The sequence below is a fragment of the Aquila chrysaetos genome, chromosome 4 (assembly GCF_900496995.4).
Source record: "Aquila chrysaetos chrysaetos chromosome 4, bAquChr1.4, whole genome shotgun sequence".
NCBI lineage: Eukaryota > Metazoa > Chordata > Aves > Accipitriformes > Accipitridae > Aquila > Aquila chrysaetos.
In genome coordinates this window covers 42,792,408-42,812,498 of record NC_044007.1, presented here as the reverse complement: position 1 = coordinate 42,812,498, position 20,091 = coordinate 42,792,408, and the positions used below count along the sequence as shown (strand labels likewise).

Here is a 20,091-nt window from a genome sequence, read left to right as displayed (position 1 = left end):
TCGTGTTAGTAGTGTGAACTGTTTGACTTGTTCATGGAAGCTGTTTGATAAAATTTTATGTTACAGTATGGACCACAGAAAAAAAATGTCCATATGCTTGCCATTTTACTTTGTATGGATGAAAATTAACCAGTTAAGAGACATCTCTTGCCATCTACAAGATTAGCCTAATCCCCCAAGAGCTCAGTCTTAAATTGCTTTTGACATTTGAGTTGTATTTATAGTGCCACCCTTGCCTCTAAGGCTGTGGTCCAATACAACAGTAAACCCCATTTTAAATACTACTGGACAAAAATTGCAGTGGCCGTCTAATACAAAGCACTGCCCTGATACATATAGTAGAAAGTTTTGATGGATTAAATTCATATCAATGAATTATAAGCTGGCTTTGCTGCAGTAAATATTCAGTGGCTCTCTCACAGCTAGCACCATCCCAAGAGTCTGACCCAATGCTCTTTTGCCTCTGTCCTGCTCATTCTGTTCAAAGATAACGATCCTTGGATGTCACCTGCAAGCTTGCAATCCTACATGTGTTGGCCATCTCTAATGGACACTCACCAGTCAGGCTTCTTTGTCATAGATCTTATCCTAGATTCCTGCCTTGCATCAGATGTCTTCATCAGATCTTTTCCTTAACCATTGCCTTCGCCTCAGCGTTCGCACAACCAATCTGCCAATACAGCACTGTCACTGACTCACAGCCAAGCTAACTAAAGTCAAGCCATAAATCTATGCAAGCCATAAATATAGCTGGTGTTCCTCAGAAACCACCCCTTACGCTGCACCGTGCTGCAGACCTTTCTGGGCAATACATATCCAGGTACAGTTCACCATTTCCCACAGATGCTTCAGTGGGGACATCAAAGGGACTTGGGAAAGTTAAGGGCAAAAGACATGTCTCTGAAAAGTTCTCCAAGGTGGTTAGGGACAACAGTGGAAAGGAAAGGATGGGTGAGATGGGTGCTGACAGGTTTACTGTCATTACGGTGGTGGACCATATCCTGAGCAGGCACATACACATGCTTTCAGAGAAGAAAGGGGACTCCATGGCAAAGAATCTAGGGTACTCCTTTGTTATACTTGAGGTCACTCACTTTAAGGTAGAGGACAAATTTGAGCACAAAAACCTGCCCACATGGAAAGACAGACAAGGAGAAATGAAATACTCTTGGTAGCCACAAGCCCCATCTATTCCCAAATGCTCTGAGAAGGCTTTTTTTTTTTTTTTCTTTTCCTGGGTTATCTTAGCATTTTTTTAGGCATTCATTCTGGTCCCAAGTAGGTTACTAACAAGCACGTGAGGAATGCTGCTCCCTAACTCTTGCATGCCCCTAAGTCTGTGCCAGAGGCTTCCGCCTTGATTTGTCCCAGGACTGTGCCGTATGGTACCTCTCCATTACTACCCAGAGTGTCCCTCCGATCCCTGCGCCACCATACCTTGTGTCAGGTTGAATTGCATGTCATACTCCTGCAAGCCTTCCAGGTCTGTGATCCCAGTATGTCCCAGTATTGCTGTCTTATCCCCAGCAGTCCCCTCCCTTGGAAAGAGCCACTTGCCACATTATCAAGAATTAGGCTTGTCTGTAAAGTAGAAGAGGTTTCACCAGTGGAGCAATTCGCCTTCCCTGCCCTCCACCTTGTTGCAAGTCCACTTATTTTCTGTCTCAAAGGCAGTAGGTCATGCCATGCATCCTTCGGGAATGTATATGCTTCCACTCATTCTAGAGGGTCTCCTTTTCCCCAAGTCTAACACCAACATAGGTTTGCCATCCCTCACTGACTCCAATCCACAGCCCTTCATGGCTTAGGAGCAACCTATTGAAAGAATATGCACATGGAGGCTGCCAACAGTTGAGCTGATCCAGGCAGGGCAGAAGCTGCTGGTGTCGACCTTCAAATAACCTTTGGAAAGGCTGATGACCTGTCTAGCTAAGGAAAGAACAAGGATTACTTTTATTCACTTACTAAACCAATTCTGACTGTGGCAGAAAAAGGAACAGCAAGCACAGGGTGTGCACGATAGCCAGTAAGCTTGGCAGTTCTGTGGCAGCAAACATGTGGCTGCAGGAAGGAGGCGGTTGTGATGATGAGAAAGAACAGACCCTGTCCTGGACTAAACAAAGTATCCTAGGACACCCAAAGAGTGGAGCCAGGTGACAAATGCAGCTGCTGTTGAGAACACAAGTGCTAGCATAGTCTCAGAGTAGGTTGGTAGTGACCACAATGAACATCAGTAATTCCTACTCCCTCAGAATCTCCTGCTACCTCAGACTTAGCCTTCCTGACCCCTTCATAGCCTATCTTAAGCACCTCCACACCAGATAACTTACCCAAGGCTCAGCAGCTGCTAAGGAACAACTCCTAATACAGCAGGCATTGCCTGCAGGAGGCAGTGTATGAGATTCCTTCTACAACCTGATCCCAGACAAGAACTCCGGCAGTGCCCATTTTCCATACTACAGTTCAAGTATGTCTGGAAATAGTTGCTGTGTCCAGTTTTGTTCAAGTTTTTATTTTCTTTTTGCCTTTGTTTTTCAGTTACTTCCTACTTTTCATTTGTTTCCAGCTGAGAGCATTATTTGGGTGCTTTCACAGCGGGGCTGGATGGCATCGGAGATGTTAAGGGTTGAAATTTCGAACATTTCAAAGCCTGGGGCAAAGAGCTGCAGAGCTGCAATGGATGGGATGGCGCAGCTGGGATTTCAAAGCCAGTAGGGCCTGGCTCCAAGAATGGGATACTAAAGGGCTTCGGGGGGAAACAGCAACTGGGAAAAGGAAAGTCAGAGAAAAGTTGATTTACTGCTCATATCCGACATATGCATGATTTCAAGTTACAGCAAGCAGCTGTCAACCACTCGGCAGAAAACAATTAGTCAGGTTGTCCCTGACAATGTGACCCTCCCAGTTTTCACAGGAAACGAGAGCTGCAGCTGGTGGAGGGACTGGCTGTAGTTCCACTTGTTACACTCCTACCCCATCACCATCTGCTCTTTTGGCTCTCCAAGTTTTTGTGAAGAACACAGCATGCAAACATGGAGCTTGGTTCGGAAGGGCAGTTCAGTAGCCCTCCCACATCCTTTTAGACATATTGCACAGCCATTTTGAAGCCCTACCCTGAAGTGGTAATGCAAGAGGTTCTAGCAACAGCTAAGTTGCTGCTAAATGTAAGAGGAGGTAAGCAGGCTCATCCAGTATGAGGGTAATTCAGCAACTCCATTGCTCCAAACGGGCTCAGCAGCAGGTTTGTACTTGGCATGGTTGCACAGCATCAGACGGGCAGGAGATATGGAAGATGTGAGTGCCATATGCCTTGCCAGACCAGCCAGCCAGCAGCGGACAGCAGATCCACGACGGCTCCTCTTTTCTGCTGATGGAAAAGCTTGCCAGGTCAGGAGACAGGGAATAAAGAGATCACCCTACCATGTTGCCATTACAGGTAGCACAGCCTTCCAACATGTCCTCCGTGTCCACAGAGGGCACAGACTGAGAACTATATGGGTGGCGGGTGGCAGGTGTCACCTCCCAACTCACACAGGTAGCTGTCACCTTCCCAAACCCAGGCTGACAGGTAATGCACCAGCAAAACTCAGGCATTTCCAGGTTTCATATAACCAAGGCTACCTTCTTGATGCTCAGTCGTACTCCGCTGACAACTATCTTCTGTCCCAGAGGAGAGCTACTTCTCACAAACCCTGTGCAACAAGGGGAGGGCGACGATAACTTTAAAGTGGTACCAAATGTTTTCATCAGTGCTACCAGCTCTGACTTCATTAACTCAATGCCCGCATATGTTGCCTGATGATCTGTGCTGTCCCAGAGGAAAATGAAAGCTGCACTTGGTACAGGGATGCCTCGTACTGCTGTATGGCTGTGACCGGGAATGGGACTGCCTTCCTACTGCCACTGCAGCTGTTCAAGAGCAGCTTGAACACTGAGCTGTTCCTGCACAGCGGCAATGCTAATGACGGTCCAGTGCCTCTCCATGTGGAAATTTTCTGTAGCAACTGGCTTATCTTGGAAAAGGAAAGCTATACTTCGACAGCAGCCCACTCTGGAAGTTGCCTCCAGAAAAACTATGTTGCTTCTGAACTAGCATGTCGTGCAGGACAGGCGAGATGCAGGCTGGACGCCCATCCCGGCTGGTGATATTAGGCATAATGCCTGGAGTATGTGGCAGCAAACAAACAAAAATATCAGCACTCTGTAATCTTGCTAATTTGCAATGATCATACACCTGCTCCTGAATTAGCTCAAATCTGTTCTTCCAGGAATAAAGTATTAGTGATCACAGAACTGTGTACTAAATTAAGCATAAATTAAACACATTCTTTAATAGTGTGGGCAGCCTTTTCAGACCAATAAGAATATCAGCAAATGGCCACAAATCTTTGAAAGCAGAGGTATGCTGGAACCACTTGTTGTCAGCTCACCCTCATCATTGCCTACTCGAATGAGCTGTGGAGAACCCATCGGTCCAGCTGCTTATTTTGGCCCTGTGAGTAAGATGATATTCATGAGAACCAAGACGACCCTTTATTTGAGCTGTCATTTCTACAGAAAGGCAATTGGGATATTCTGTAGAGCGCATGTAGGTCATTTTCAGTCTCCATCAGGATACTCACCAGTGCCGTGCCACCAACACAGCCCAGCTCATTGCAACCAGTTCTTAAATTGGCTTCCAGTGTTGGACACATTTTGATTCGCTAACTAGCAGTTTTTCTGCTCACAACCATCAAAAAAGTGGAAACGAAATGGGAAAGATTCCTGTGTATAAAAAAGGGTAATGGCAGGTGAATAAAATATGTAAAATCAGCAAAGACACAGAAGAAGCAGCTTTTATTACTTTTAGAATTGGAATACCTAAAGGCAAGCACTTTTTCTACGTGTTGTATTATTATGGGTCGTCCATGGGAATTAGAAGTAACAAGACGAAATAAAAAAGGGGGAATTTAGGATTTATAGCCAGAAAATATCAGTGTAATAAAATGTAAGCAGCTGTGTGTTAGGCAGACTGTTGTCTACAGGAAAGATGCCAGCTTTCCCTAATTTAACTTACTGAGTATGTGTAGTGTTAGTCTGAACGACAGGTCAAATGCAGGTTGGGTCACTATAGGGATCTGTGCATTATTCCCTGAAGTGTTTTTAAATAATTTTAGCCATAAAATTGGTCAATATTGTAAATTAATGTGTGATACATTGCAAATAATCACAATGGAACTACCATTAAAAATTAAGATTTTTTTTTTTTTCTCTTTAGTGTTGCAAAACTTATTTTCCCAGGCTCCAAACTGGAAACAAGAACAGGAACTGATGAATATCCACATATAAGAGTGCACTAACTTGTTGTTTCATACTTGAAAGTAACATTTATTTCCTATATTATTTTTCTTTGAACAAACAAACAAAAGCAAACCGTCTTTATCACATGAAGAGCACATTCCTCAGAATAAAATTTGTAAATATTCTTCTTACATAGGTCAATATGGATTTCTCTAAAATCGTAGGTTACAATAAGAAAAGAAACAATGCAAAATGAATGCCAAAACATACTGCTTTTATTTTCTGGGGTTTTGTTTTGGTTTGGCTTTTTTTTCTCCAACAACATTGTGTGAAGAATGACTGTGTGACTTGGTTCTCATTTTTTACAATCCACTCTTCACTACTTGTTTAAAAATTGCTACATTATTGCAAAGCAGGTTAACAATTTGGACTTTAACTACTTAGTGATAATCCCTTGAGGAAGAAATAAAATACAGAAAAACAATGCAAGCAGTGACCATGTAAATGCTGGAGTTTCTGGAGAAAAGACCTTTTACTGTGTCAACAAATTGAGAACAAGTTTCCAAAACCCTGACTCATTCAAAAAAGCCACATGTTTCTTTGCTCTCTCCTTCCCTGTTCTCCTATGAAGAATTTAAATCCTTGTAAACCTATTTTTATACAAAATTATTTTTCTCTACTTTTTTTCCTTTTTTTTTTTTTTTTTTTTTTTTAATTGAATGAACCCAGGTGTTCCTTGTGTTCTCTCTCAAATTACTGCTCTGGCTGTGGCACTTACGCTTTCATGACTAACTAGTATTCTTCTATTACTGCTCTGCTTTGGGGTTCAAGCATACTGTAGAAAGTGCTCAGCAACGATAAGATTAAGGAATATATAAAAACATAGAGTGAAGTCTGCTGTCTGTTTTCAGTGGCCGTGACAAAGTTTGATTTACTGCCCAGAGCCACTGTCCTCTATGGTTTGTGGCACTTCTTGCTCCTGAATGCAATCCAAGCAATGGTCAGCAGCTACCTACACGGGTGCATAGCTGGATTGGTCTGGAGTCTACAGGGCTACATATAGGCCAGTAATCAATGGTGCCCAAGGAAATATTGCTGGACATTCCTCTGAGTCTACTGGCAAATTGCTGGATTGATCCCTGGCCCAGGCCACTTACCTCTCTTAAAAAATTTCCAGAGCTGATCTGGAAGTCAGCCTGGGCCAGGGACTATTCAACCAGCAGTTTGGTGTAGTCCCCGCGTTCTGGATGCCAAGAGCACGGATGTGGGCTCTTACAGCCCTGGCCGGCTTCAGTACTGGAGCACTGTCTTGCAGCCACGCTTAATTCAGCAGTAGAGACACGGTCTGGGAGTCAAGCCGGCCCAAAGCAGAAAATCAATCGCTGAGCGGAACGCTAGCGGGCTAACGTGACTCACAGTCCTTCTTCATACAAGGACTTCCACTTCAGTGACAGGCTTGAAGTTTTTTCCTTGCCCCATTTTACACCACCCCCAACTTTCTTGATCCATATGACATTTAAAACGTGACTAACAGCACATCTACAGACGTAGGGAGGCTGGAACGAGCTTTCTTTCCCTTTTGGTAAATACATAGTGAGAGAGAGAGTTCCTTTCCTGCTTACACATTCTAAGGTAGATTTTTTACATATTCTTCTTATCAGTGGGAACAAGGATGCATAAACCCATGACTTATTTCAAATTATACTAACAACCTTTCTTTGTTTTTTCTTCTTATAAAGCACAGTGTATTTATTCTACTCCAACCCTTCTTCATATTAGTTCTTCCAGGGCAGAACTGATGAGTTTGTGCTATGCCTCCTCAATCTACTATTGCACAGCAGCCTATTAAGGGTAATTCAGCACGTTTTAAATTTTCCCAAATTATTCACATTATAGGTAAGATTGTCTTTTACTAGACCACTAGACTCTATCGTGCGTTTATAAAAGTAAATTTTATTTTATTTTCACTAACACTTTGATAGGAGAAGGTGGATTTTAAACCCAGCGGAACACTTGATAATGAAAAGAAGAAATAGGGAGGAAAGGAGGGAGGCCAAGACAGATATGGGATCTGTGCACCATTTCTCCTCTCCAAGAAGAAAGATACAAGATCAAGGTACTTACCCTATAGAGGAAAATGGAAACATGAGGCACTAACAGTACATTCTCTCGAGCCTGCATGATAGCACTTCCAAACAGAAATAGCTCATTTTACATAAACTTTTGGAATCCAAATTTCCAACGAAAAAATTCCCCAAACCCAAGACAATGTAAATCAGATCAGATCTTTCCCTCTTGTATAAACTTTTCATAGGGAAAAAGGTTGTTTTGTGGTTTGGTTTTTTTTGTTGTTGTTGTTGTTTTTTCTTTTTAAACACCTTTAAATAAGTTGGGGAAAGGGATAAAACATTTACCAACTTTTTATTAATAGAACTTGAAGGAATTCCTTGCTGTTTCACCCTACAATATTTTGAGAGGCTGGTCTTATACAGAGTATCTACATGACATTATTTTAATCACTGATTATGTAATTCAAAGAAGAGAAGCAACTATTGCCCACTGCTTTTCAGAGCTCTGCAGATGTCTGGGGACATCTGGGACCGATCTAGAAACGTAACAGATTATGGTTTGACTGCTTCTACGGACCGAGTCTCCTACGGGATCAAGGTAGTAGCCAGTGTGCTGGAGTCACAGACTCGAGACAGGACTGCAGCACATACTTGGGTGAAGTGATTGTGTCAGTTGCACATCACGATGAGTGGCAGGCCTCTACATCAGTGCCAAAGATCCGTAAGGCCTACTGACATGATTCAGGTTCTTCTCTTAAGCCCATAGGGTGTGAGCTGCATCGAGCCATTTTCAGCTATTTGGATGCCCCGCTGGAAGTCCTTGCCAGCTCCCCAGTCTGCTCCAATTCGCAGTTAGGCCTTATCAGTGGACTTCAAGAAAGGGTACAGAGATACCTTTGAGCATCTCGTGGCACCACTTTGTTTGCCAAACTTGTTCCGCTGTCTTCAACACTTTATATGGAAAACATAAATGCTTTTCTTTTGAAGTCCTGCCTTTGAAATCTCCATGACCTGAACTTGTCCGGGTGGTCTGGCAGTACAGATATGACACCCTGACTCTGGTTCTTGTAGCGCTGTTCGGCTGTGTCCTCTGGGTGTTACGTCCACACGTTCGTATTTCCTGTTTTGCTGACCTATCAGATTTTATTTCACTTTTCAACAGGCTCGTAAATGATTCTTAAAAGAAAAAAAAAAAAATTAAAAGGTAACCTTACTCGTTCTTTGTTTTCTTCCAACCCAGCCTCCAATGGACCCTAGAAGTTGCTCGAGTTGAGTTTTGGAGAAGTTTGTGATGTTTTTTTAGGCTGTTGGTGGAACAAGACGGCCTTTTCTGGCTTGCCTCTCAGGCTAGCACGGTTTTATTTGGTTCTAACTCCCAACGGAGGCTACCTCGCTCTCCTCAGGAGGTTTGCTCGGGGCCACGGCGGCGGGGGGGGGGGGGGGCACTCACTCCTTGACTGCGGCAGCTGTGCCGGCCCCGAGGCAGCCCGGCAGCGGCATCACCCCCCACAGCCCTTCCTCGGCTCCTGCCCCACCTGGACCCCGCCACAGCCCGCCGCCGCTCCGTGTTCCGCGCTGCCGCCGCAGGAGCCGCGCCTCCCCGCCGGGCGCCGCTGCCGGGGGCCGCCCGCCGCTGCCCGCCCGCCGCCCGCCTTTCCCTCCTCTCCTCTCCTCTCCTCTCCTCTCTCGCCCCCGGCAGCCCCGCATGCAAATCGAAGCCGGCACCAGGAAGTGAGCCGCAGGCTGCGAGCCAACCGCCGCCGGCCCTGCGAGGCTCCTCCGCCGGCTGCCCCCCTCTCCCGGCCGGCGGGGCACCAGCGCCGCGCCGCGCCCCGCACGCACAACCGAGGCCGGACCGGCCCAGCCCAGCCCAGCCCAGCCCCGCCGCCCCCGGGACACCCCTTCTCGGCGCCCCGGCGGTAAGCGTGGAGTTCGCTCGCCGCCGCTCAACTTTCGCACCCGGGAAAGTAAGTGCCTTCGCCCGTCACCCCCCCCCGCCCCCGCCGGGCGGCAGCGACGGGAGCGGCCGGCGGCGGCGGCGGGGCCGGGGGGGGAGGCAGCCCCAGCTCTGCCGGCTTCTCCCGCGGGTGCGCACCGGGAGGGAGCGGGGCGGGGGGGTGCCCGGCCGGGCTGCCTCCGTGCCCACGGCACGGCACGGCGCGGCTCGGCGGGTACAAGGTGCTTTGCCGGGAGGCTTGCCCTCGCCTCTGCCTCCCGGAGGAGGTGCCGCCGCTGCCGCCTGACCTTCCCGGTAGGACTGGATGGGGTCTTAAAGGAAATGCGACGTTTGGGGGCGAAAAAAAAAAAAAAAAAAAAAAAAGAGATTCTCAAAAGCGTGATTTACCTCTTGCCGCTTTGCCCCGCTCCGGCTATGATCTCGAGGGCTCGGGTGCCGTCTGGCTGTTTCGTGCCAGAGAGCGTGTAAAATTTGCCGATCAAAGTCTGCAGTCGGTGTTTCAAGCCAAGGCGGCAGCCTTGACTTAGGAGAGACAATGTGGCCTCTGGGTATTCCTTCTTACACTGCTTTTTTTCTAGGAGAGTAACTCCTGGAGCGTCTTCCAAGTTAAAACTGCTTCCTCTTAGCTGTATGTTCGAATGTGCTTTAGCTTAAAAGAAAGACGAGAAAACGGTACTGGGATGTTTGGTGCGTGGTGTTTCTCACCGGCTGCTGTTGTAGCGGTACTGTATGCTTAGGGAATGGTCTTGAGGGGTCTTCTCCTTCCAGTTTTAGTTTAGGATCTGAAAGTCAAGCTAGATCTCCCCAGTTGATGCCATACCTTCGGCTGTTGAAATCGCATCTTTTATGTGTTTGCAGTGAATGGGTTTGCAGGAACTTATCTTGCTGCTTCGCTCTCCTCTGTTGGCACTAAAGACCAAAGAGATTATCGCTTAAAACTTGTTTAGCCAGATCGTATTACTGTGGACATACGTAGGGAGCACAAGGGTTGAGTTCTTATAATGTTGTTTCATCTGAAACCCCAAATCAATATCCCATCTCTTGCCTCTCATTCCCACCTTCCGAAAAAAGAAACTGCCTGACCAATCTTAATGTATTTTAGCACATCATAATAGAAATTGGAAATTACATTTTTTAGCTTGATCCCATAAAGTCCCTGGAAGACTTTTGTAATTTAGAAATCTTAATGTTAGTAGCAAGTATCTGTAAAGAATGAGTGCCAAGTAGATAAGTCTGCACTCAGCATAGTATCACTGAAGAGCTAGTAAAAAAAAAAAGAAGGGGGGGGGAGATTTTTGTTGGGAAATTGCAAAGCTATGTTGGGAAAATGTAGCTCAGTTTTGGTGAAGGGATAGTCAAACTGTGTTTGTGTGAATTGTTTCCAACCCAGTATTGAATACAGAGTAGGTGTTACTTATCTTTTATGTGTTGGGACTTTGTATCTTTGTAATAGGTACCATCAACAGCCTGAAAGTATGAATGAGAAAAAAATCAAATAGTTTTCTCTGAAAAAGTAGCAACAGCCTAGAAATCAGTTAGATACTGTTAATAGGATGTTATGGAATCTTGGGTAAGGATTAAAATTAATGAACTCTCAGATGAACAGATGTCTCATTCTGTGGATCTCTTCTGAGATTTATAGCTTTATTCTTTCTCCATTCCAACTTTGTGAGCTACAGACTAGTTAGAAAAGAATTCTTGATTTAATAACCTAAAGATCTATTTTAATTGTGTACTGTTGAGATATTTTTCTTTTTAACCGTTATGGGGTAGAATGATCATCTTTTTTTTTGTACAGTAACTGGCTGACTTGAAGTTATTCTGCTTTTCTCCTGTAGGCTTTTTGAGTAAATAAGGGGGTTTTTTTCCCTGTATAAATGTACAGAGGACAAGGTAAGGCTTAGGCCTTTCCTTATAGGTTCCTTGACCGGCAGAGTTGCACGACGACATTTTCTGACGATGCAATAAGTTACAAAAGTTTCCCGTATGAATTTAAACCCCATTGCCTTTTAAGATGTTTAAGATTCCGGTTTTTAATGTTACCTTCTCAAGAGAGTTTCCATAAATGTGAAATTCTTTCTTGCATGTATTTATAATTATATAAGTATTTATGAATGTATAAGTAACTCTTTTGTAATACCTTTCCCCCCCCATTTTATCTATGTAATTGAAGTGAGCTATCTTCCTATAGCCTTGTTGGCTCTTGTAAGATAAATGGCATCACAGAACAGCAGGCGTTGTGGGAAGCAATTCCTAACGTGGGCAGTGAAAAAGGTCCAAGGTCCTCCTGGCTCAGCTTAGCAGCTGATCTTCAGTGGGATGGCTCACAAGACCAGAGATGCTACATCTGGCCCTTCTTGTGCTGCACATCAGAGATCAGCATTTGACCTCTATGTAGCTGTTCAGGAAAGTTTAAGAACTGCAGTATTTAATCTCAGATGTGATTCCGTTTCTGTCACAAAAAGGAGATGTTTTCCTATTGGTACTTTGCATGTTATTTGGAATCTTCATGGGCATCTTTGAGGCTTTTGGATGGAAACATGTTGACCATGAACCAAATTTTATTTTTCTCGAAGGGCTAGGTGATCTGGGGAGGGGGTGAGGTCTTTCTTCCTTTCCCTATGTGTATATTCTGAGTGACTGAGTGACTTTATTTCTTGTGTCCAGGGAACTGTAGAGCCAGTTTTACTCTTGGGATTCAGGGAGCCCTTTGCAGAACTGCATGAATGCAGAAAACAAGCAGATGAGGAATCAATAAATAAATAAAGGCATGGGGTAGGCATTAGGTGTAGACTAGGATTGCTAGACTAGCACTCTGCTCTAGCAGCATGGCTGTACGCAGAGGTGTATTTCTGGAGCACCGATGATCCCTGAAGGATGTGAGCTGTCACGTGCTAATGTGAGGGATGGGAGGAGAATCCATTGGCTGGGCATCCTGAGGGTTGTATGAGCTTTGTGTGCAGGAGGTGATACTTCCTTCTCAAGCTATGGAGCTCAGTGTGTAAATAATTACACCAAACCACGTGACTCTTAAGTAGTATTAATTGTTATTTTACCCCTATAGGATTTGTTTCTCTAGAAGAACAGCTTCATTCTGTAGAAGAACCCGTTGCCCAGCTGAGAATTATGATTTTTCTCCTGCTGATCATATTCCTACTTCCTATTTCTCCCATTTATTTGTGTCCCCTCTTTCAAGAGTGTAGGAACGCTAGAGATGGTATAGAGGGAAAGGCTTCCAGACTTGCCGGGCCATGCCACAGTAAACTATGTAGATAAAAAATGTAAAATTACGTTCATATGAAAACAGTCTTTAGTGAAGCATACAAGGAGAAGGAGACTGCCATACTGTAAACAATAACGGTACCTTCTCAAAGAAATCAGCTTCTACTAATAAAAGGCAAATACAATGTAACTGTCCTTAGTGTGACTGTCCCTAGTTTAAACTTAATTGTCTTTCAGGGAAGGATGGAAAGGTCTGTGCTTTCATATTTATTTTTGCCTGATTCAGATACATTTCCTGTTGACATTGCCATTAAATGCTGTAATTTCCGAGGCTGAATCATTCACAGTCGTGTTCGGCATCTTTCCTGAAAATGTGGGTTCATGGAACAAAATGCAAAGGCAGAATTCATCTTGTGTTGGAAGCATTTCCTCCAAATATTTATGAGTTACTTGTATTTGTTGTGTACCCTAAAGAACTACTCATAGAGGTAAACAGATTAGTTATTTTTGTCAGCCCAATGTCAGAAGAGAGACAGTATTTTGACAGTAACACTTTGCTGGGGAGAGAAGGAGGAGGAGAACAGGGAAAGGTGAAGGGGGGAATGGGTAGATCTCATTTCTTCAGGGGAAAAAGGGGAGACTAGCACCAGCCAGGCCAGTATGTGCTATCCCTTAGGTCAGCATTGTCTATCTTTTTCAAACTGCTGGCATCTTAAGTATCTACAATTGGTTCCTGTGTTTGCGCAGCGTACTATCTTACTTCTTCAGTTCAAAGGACTCAAACGATAAACAGTCTGAACAATGTGTCCTTCTTCCTCTATGGTCTCTGCTGCGTGTAGCATGAGGCTACTTCTTCCTGTCTAAATTGTGGTTGATACGTTGTAGAATTTGCTACTTTAATCTGCAAAGGCCTGCTTTTTACTGTGCACGGTCTTGTGGCCAAGCCATTTCTGAAAGGCAATTTTCTCTATTTTAGAGGGCTAGTGGAAGTCTAGATATGATAACAGTTTGGAGGGAATGGACTCCCTCTGGGATGTGTTCTTAACTACTCTGTTGGTTTAACAGAAAGCCGTCTCAGGAAGTTCATCAACACAAACATAGTCTGTGAAGTGGGCTTTCTGATGTAGCATCTATAATACCTTGCTTAGCTTTTCATGTTTCCTTCATTAGTTTGTGCAGATAGCTGTATACAAACCTGTTTGATCAATTTTTTGATTAAATCTTATTCAAGCTTCTTCTTGGGCATAAACTGAAACAATATGGTATTACAGGAGTTAGTGCAGAGGTATATTTGGCTGCTGAGCAGGTTTGTTTTTTCCGCGTACGACGGTACCAGGGGCTTAGAACAAAGTTGATACTAAAAGGTAAAGAGTATGTTTGAATTCCTACATAATGGTAACCTTTATAAATCAGTAGGTGTGACCTATGACTAAGTTTTACCCTATTCAGACGAAGAAAGTATCTCCCAGTACTGAGTAGGAAAAGATCTGGATAGTAGTGCATCTATTGCATTTATTGAACTTGCCTGGTCGAGTATCCCTTGCCAGCATCATGAGGCTTGCATTCATTAGATCTAGTGGACAGAAAATGGTTTTCTCCAGGGCAATCCCACCCTTACCATGTGTCTTGACGGGCTTTCTAAAACCCTTCAGTAAGTGCTGAATGCCCTGGGGTAGCTGTGATTCAGGTGTGAGCGGACGAGAGCTGGAGGACAGGGTTAAGCAGTGGCCAGAGCTGGTGTCTGTGCCATGGAGGAAGTGAAAATTTTTAGTAAACACACAGGAAGGGGATGGGCAGGAGAAAGAGGAAATCCTATGTTGGATGTTCTGGGTTCAACTTGTTCGAAGTACACTGCAAGAGTCATTTGAATGTGCCGTTATGGCATAGCAGGGCGTGCAAGTGGGATTCATAGTACATTTTTGTAACTACAGACCCACCATTGCAAAAGATCTGCTAAACTATGCAAAGTCTAGAGAGAAGCATTGCAGCCCGTGAGGGGTGTAGGAAAACTTGCCTTTTAAGCAACTCTCCTGCTGTATTGCTGGCATGGCACTTTGTCTTCCTTTTTCTGTCTTGCAAGGTCTTTGCTCTGTCACTGATTTCCAGCTGTATTTGCACTGGCTGCGAGAGAGATTGCAGCAGCTGTCCCGGCTCCAGTGGAGAAGCACTGGACCATATTGAGGTGAACACTAAGCCAGTTTCTCTTGGAATGTAGATGGCCTGATTGACGGTTTCTGCTAGGCAGGCGGCGGACAGCAGTACTGCCACTAGGCCTGACCAGGAGAGCTTGCCTCTTCTGAAAATCTCCCACTAAATTTCCTTGGTAGGAGTTCCCATCCCGCTGCCATAACCCTTGCCAGTGTGTCTGAAAAAGTCGTAGAGCCGCACTGCTTCAAACACCTTCATTAGTAATAATGTGCTGTTTGTCTGGGGCTTTTTCTCCCCAATTTCCTGGAAAAAAGGCCATGTTTCAGTCTTTATCCTGCTGTAGCAGTACTCCCTTCCTACCCCTGTTTCCTTTTTTTTTTCTCCCATCGTTCTTTCATTTGGCCAACATCATTCTGTTGATTCTTTCTCTCCAGCTTTGTCTTCAGGACTGTCAGTGCTATAAGCTGTTTATTTGACCTCTTGATTTAGATCTCTGTGCAGCAACTTTTCTTTTTCCCCTTCCAGAAAAATAAGTCTTGGCACCTTTCATAATCTAATTATAATTTGTAATCTACTTGTGCTACTTTATCAGGGAATATGCGTCCAGAAATACGTACCCCCAGCCTCTTGAAGAGGTGTGAAGTCCAAAGGAGTACAAACCTGGCAGTACTGACATGGTCTTCACAATGTTTTAAGGAGTCTGTGCCTCCTTAAATGGCAGCTTTGTACTTCTACAGATGGCCAGCAAGACTCTTCTGTCTAGAGCATGTATTAAGTGTAGGTATGATCCATCTTTAGCTGGCTTTTTAGAGCCAGTTACCACTGTTTACCACATCTGAGTTAAAATGGTGACCTCAACCTGACTTGAAACAGGTTAGCTTCTATCTTGAAGATGGTCAGTGTAGATCGTCTGCTACCCCTTCGTCTGCTGTTCTGCAATGTTGCTTTGGTCTGCTTCTCTGGTCAAGTTTCATTTCTGTTGTATGCAGGAGGTTTTTCTGTGCTGTGTAGTGGCACATGTAAAAGGTTATTGAGCCAGCATTGACCCTTCTTGTAAATACACCTGGTTCAGTGAAGCAGAGCGTGGATTTATTGGCATGTGGGCTGGCCTGTGAAGAAGAAACCGAGGCTTGCTATTGTGGGCGTGTGGTGCTAAGGCAACAGCTCTTGTTCCAGGATTTCCATGCTGCGGTCATCGGTGTCAACACGCCCTGTACGCTCTGTCCCCACAGAAAGTGAAACTTAAGAAATTTAGCTTTGGGAAGGCAGTGCAAGTTTTGAAGAACCAACTTCAGCAGAGCCAGCACCAGCAGAAAAGAAGCTTGTTGGTGCAGTGAACAAGTGGAGGAAAAGGTGCTTCAGGTGAGATGTTTCTGCTCTGGATGGAGCATTTGAGCAAGTCTGAGGGCATTGGATACAAGTGTCAGAAAATGCAAAATTCAGTATTTGAATAGCTTATTTGAATCAGAGATCAGAACAGTATTCTCTGCTGTAATGTATTTGACTATGTACAATGGCAGACTTCTGCTAGGTTTAAATGGGTGAAAAGTCCTTTTCCTTGCTCCTGCAGTAAAAACAAAAATATCAAGATGCTTGGTATGTTGTGACACAAGAAATTAATTTCTTCTGTGGGCACAGAATACAGTTTCAGTGATGTGAGTATATTATGTTTATTGCGTGTTCTGTATCTTGTCATACTGATTGAGATTATGTGTTTTCCTAGGGACTGTAATTGTCTCTACCCCATTAGTTATCATCCTTTGCATTCTTGTTTGATGTTTTTTTCTCCTTTTATCTCTCTGCTTCTGCAGTCTTCCCTCTTCATTTATTTCTCAGCATCAACGCCAATTCTGACTTCTCAGGGATTTCAGCTCCTTTCCTACACCTTTTATCATATGGTTTGTGTTGTCCTGACAACGTCCCATGCACGCCTATCAATGAAGCAGTCTTACTGGTTTTTAAAGCATCTTCTTTGCACAACGCTTACTTCTATGGAATTCAAGTGTAAGTTCATTGTGGACTCGTTACAGTTCTCCTGAAACAAACTTGGGTAACCATCATGAACACTGATTTATTCTTACTTCTTGCTAGGAAAGTTAGCTGCATGTGCCGTGAGTGCTAAAGTAACATATAAACAATGGGGCTTGTGCACAGCCTAAGATGTTTTTGTTAGGTACAGTGTAATCACATGGCCTGCCTATGAGCTATATATTTGATATTTGCAGTTACAAAGGTTATAAACTTGAATGAGCAGCCAGTATGGTTGTAATAAGAGTGCTGTAAAATTCTTGCAGTCTGCAGTATGAATGTGAAAATAATTCTTGTCATGGACGTCCAGTTTACCGTGAGTCTAAATCTGTCAAAATCATGCATGCTGTCCTACTGATTAAGATCCGTGTCCTGCACTTAGTTTAGAAAGTCCTGGCCTGAGTGTCTCAAAGTCTGTAGAGCTCCTGCAAGTTGTGTGCAGTCACTTACAGGATCAGAGCCTGGTTCAGTGGTTGTAACTGCTAGGTCTTCCTCTGCTATTGCAAGGCTCTTGACCATTAAGCAGGACTAGAAACAACAGAAACTACTAAATGCTGTGCAATCCAGTAATGACACAGTGTGAATACAGCAATGTCAGTTGTTTTTAGAGAGAAAACAATATCAAGGCAAAGTCAAAATTGTAGCAGCAAAGTATTAATCAGTTTCTGAAAATGAAATAAATTAACATATTGAGCAAATGCAGCACACTGCTTCAAGTCAGTTCTCCACTCAGAACTTCTATTTAGTGTACAATAACTTCTCTCAAATATAAAAGAACTTCAGTCAAGTTAATATTCTTGCATAGCTGCTGTCCTGGTGATTTGGTAAACTGTGTTCATTCTTGGCCTTGAGAAAGATCATCTACAAAGACATACATGTGTTTAAAATCCAAGGTCTCCAGTTCTTCCTTAGAATGTTTGAAGCAGGAACAATCAAGTGAACTGTCACACCAGTGATTCACAACCCTCCCTCAAGAGAGTTTCCAGATTCCCACTCTCACTTCTCTCTGAAAATGGAAAGAATGTAAAATATTTTTAATTTCGGTTAACTTTAGGGAAACTTCTTATTCATGTTCATGTGTGCAACAAATGTGAAAAGCATGCTTAGAAACTTGGATGTGAATTCTTACTCCATGTCCATTCAGTGACGTATTTCCTTTTACACTCTGTCACCCCAGTTTCACAAGACTTTAAAGTGTGCTTCTGCCTTTACACGCCAGGCTTTCAGACCTGAATCAGTGGCAATTTCCCATCTGTCAGGATATGTTTGGTAGGCTTATGCAGAGTGTACTCGGATGTATTAAACCCCCCCTTCCCGATCTCAAGGACTTCATCCAAAAACCTCCAAAAATTGTTCATGATATAGCTCTTTTAGTTCTATTTATCATATTTGCATCAAACTGTTGGTTCAGACAATAGCCTTTGGTGCCCCTGCATGTATCCCAAATTGCAAGAGTTGCTTAGAACAGTTTACTAAACTGGGCAAGAAATCAACTAGAACATTCCTGGTTTAGATTCACACCCTCAAAGGAATAGAATTAACACAGTTTAAAATTAAGTAAAATAAATGAGTTATAAATAGACATCCGTGAAGTGCCAGAACCTGGAGTACAGTCTTACATCCTTGAAGTTAAGGGAGGTTCTGCTGCTTACATCAAGTGAGAACACGATGAAGTGGTTCCTCACAGGAATACTTACACAGTTAGTGCTGAATGTTCTTCTGGTATCTCTGTAAAGATTAAACAGCACAAAACTTCATTTCTGCTAGTGTAACTTACTGGCACCGGATTTGACACTGTCTGATTTTTTTTTTGAGAACTCTTGCAACTTCCTCTTGTGACTTAAGAAAACTTGTCCAAGGTTTGCAACTTCCAGGAGGAACTGGACTCTGAGTAAGAGTCCACATCAGCATGAATGATTTAACCCCTAATTTTCATCTGAGCTTTGAGTTCGTTCTTAAATCTGTATTACATACCCCAGTACGATGGCCTGTGTTTCAGGAGGGTTCCTCTGTGTATATCTAATGCTGTACAGCTCATGAAACACAAAACAGTCTGCTGGAGAAGTAAGTCTTTCTTTGCAACTGAACTATATGCTGGCGTTTGAAGAGGGTGAAAAAAAAAAAATCAGTTTTTCTTTTACGAGTTATTTGTGAAATTCAGTGCTTTAAACAGGTGCTCAAGGCATAATATGATGCTATTATGACAAGAATGCTATGTTTAAGTTGGTCGTGAGTACGTGTCAGCATTTAAGTGTGGAGGTGACAGCAGATGAAGAAGCCCTCTGACCAATGGAGCAGGATGGGAAATGCAAAGAAATATGAATTAGAGAATGACCAGGCTAATACAGAGTTAAGATCCATTGACACAGAAGTCATTCTGCGCTAATTTAGTCACAACTATCTTAATCCATGTTAGAAGTGGATTGTAGAATGCATAAAGCCACGTAAGGTTTATAATAGTTGATTTATTCCATTGGGATATGGTTACCTCAATTTGAGAGAACAAAAGCTAATATGCACGAATGATCTGCTCTCCCTTTCACCCTTTTTTTAAACACACTGAAAACAAAAGAAAAACCCAAAGGAGAAGTGGTATACTTTCTATGAGGCCATGCTCAAAACCTTCCTCAGGGCTTGTTGGCTGTGAATTTGCTGTCCTCCATCATGTTTTCATTGGCATGTTGTGATAATTTCATGATCTTTGAGTTTTGTTTACAGTACAGCAATGGGTTTGAATTGCAGGCAGATCTCAAAGCAAGCGATCACATCTGCGAAAGACTCTTTATTGCCAACAACATCTTTAACTAGTTGAAGGCCACGTTCATAAATAACTATCTTCTCCCCTTAGTCATAGTAGCTATTAATGATTCTCCCTAACAAATGTCCTCTTAATACATTCATCCGGGCATGTGGAGGTTGAACATTAGGCTGCCTTTCTTGAATGAGATGAAGGTTTCGAGCATCAGCTGGTACCTGCAAATGTATGTTCCTATGCACCTTCTGGAGGGGCAGACAGAGTGACAAATTTCAGTTGAAGAGCTACTTGGGGTGCAGCCTCATGATAATGTTAGAGACACCTTAATTTTCCCCAAACTCACTAAACGTTACCAAGCTGCTCACTCCACCCCATGTTGTCTTCTGAGCCTCAGTGAAACAGGGGGAAGCTAACTCTGATTTCTCTTTCACGTATCACGTAGTAAATGCAGACATTGGGTTACTGCAAAGTAGCTCGTGCAGGGCCACTTGTTGCTCCGTGTAATTTGTGTGGCAGTGCCTTTGGTTTCAAGTACGTTTGACGGGCATGTTGAAATCAACACCTGAGTAAATCCACTGTGTGTATAAAGTAGGCATTTTAGACTGTTCTGCTAACGTAGAAACCCCTGTTGC

General features: G+C 43.6%; 1 protein-coding gene and 1 long non-coding RNA gene across 5 annotated transcripts in view; one reads left to right on the top strand and one right to left on the bottom strand.

The window, feature by feature from the left end:
* Positions 1 to 5,343: 5,343 nt before the first annotated feature.
* On the bottom strand, positions 5,344 to 10,820 carry LOC115340486. Its single transcript, XR_003923068.2, has 2 exons — positions 9,694 to 10,820; positions 5,344 to 8,525 (listed from the first exon to the last, which is right to left on the bottom strand). It is a non-coding gene; the product is annotated as an uncharacterized LOC115340486 (long non-coding RNA).
* Positions 9,040 to 20,091, top strand: part of LYN (LYN proto-oncogene, Src family tyrosine kinase) — a 54,668-nt gene continuing 43,616 nt past the window's right edge. The window contains exon 1 of one of the 4 annotated variants that reach the window (XM_041122957.1): positions 9,040 to 9,316. The gene's annotated coding sequence lies outside the window, so the exon portion shown is untranslated. Of the gene's footprint in view, positions 9,317 to 9,481; positions 9,601 to 15,916; positions 16,039 to 20,091 lie in introns of those variants that run through there. The other 3 variants (XM_041122952.1, XM_041122954.1, XM_041122953.1) reach the window with 3 other exon arrangements.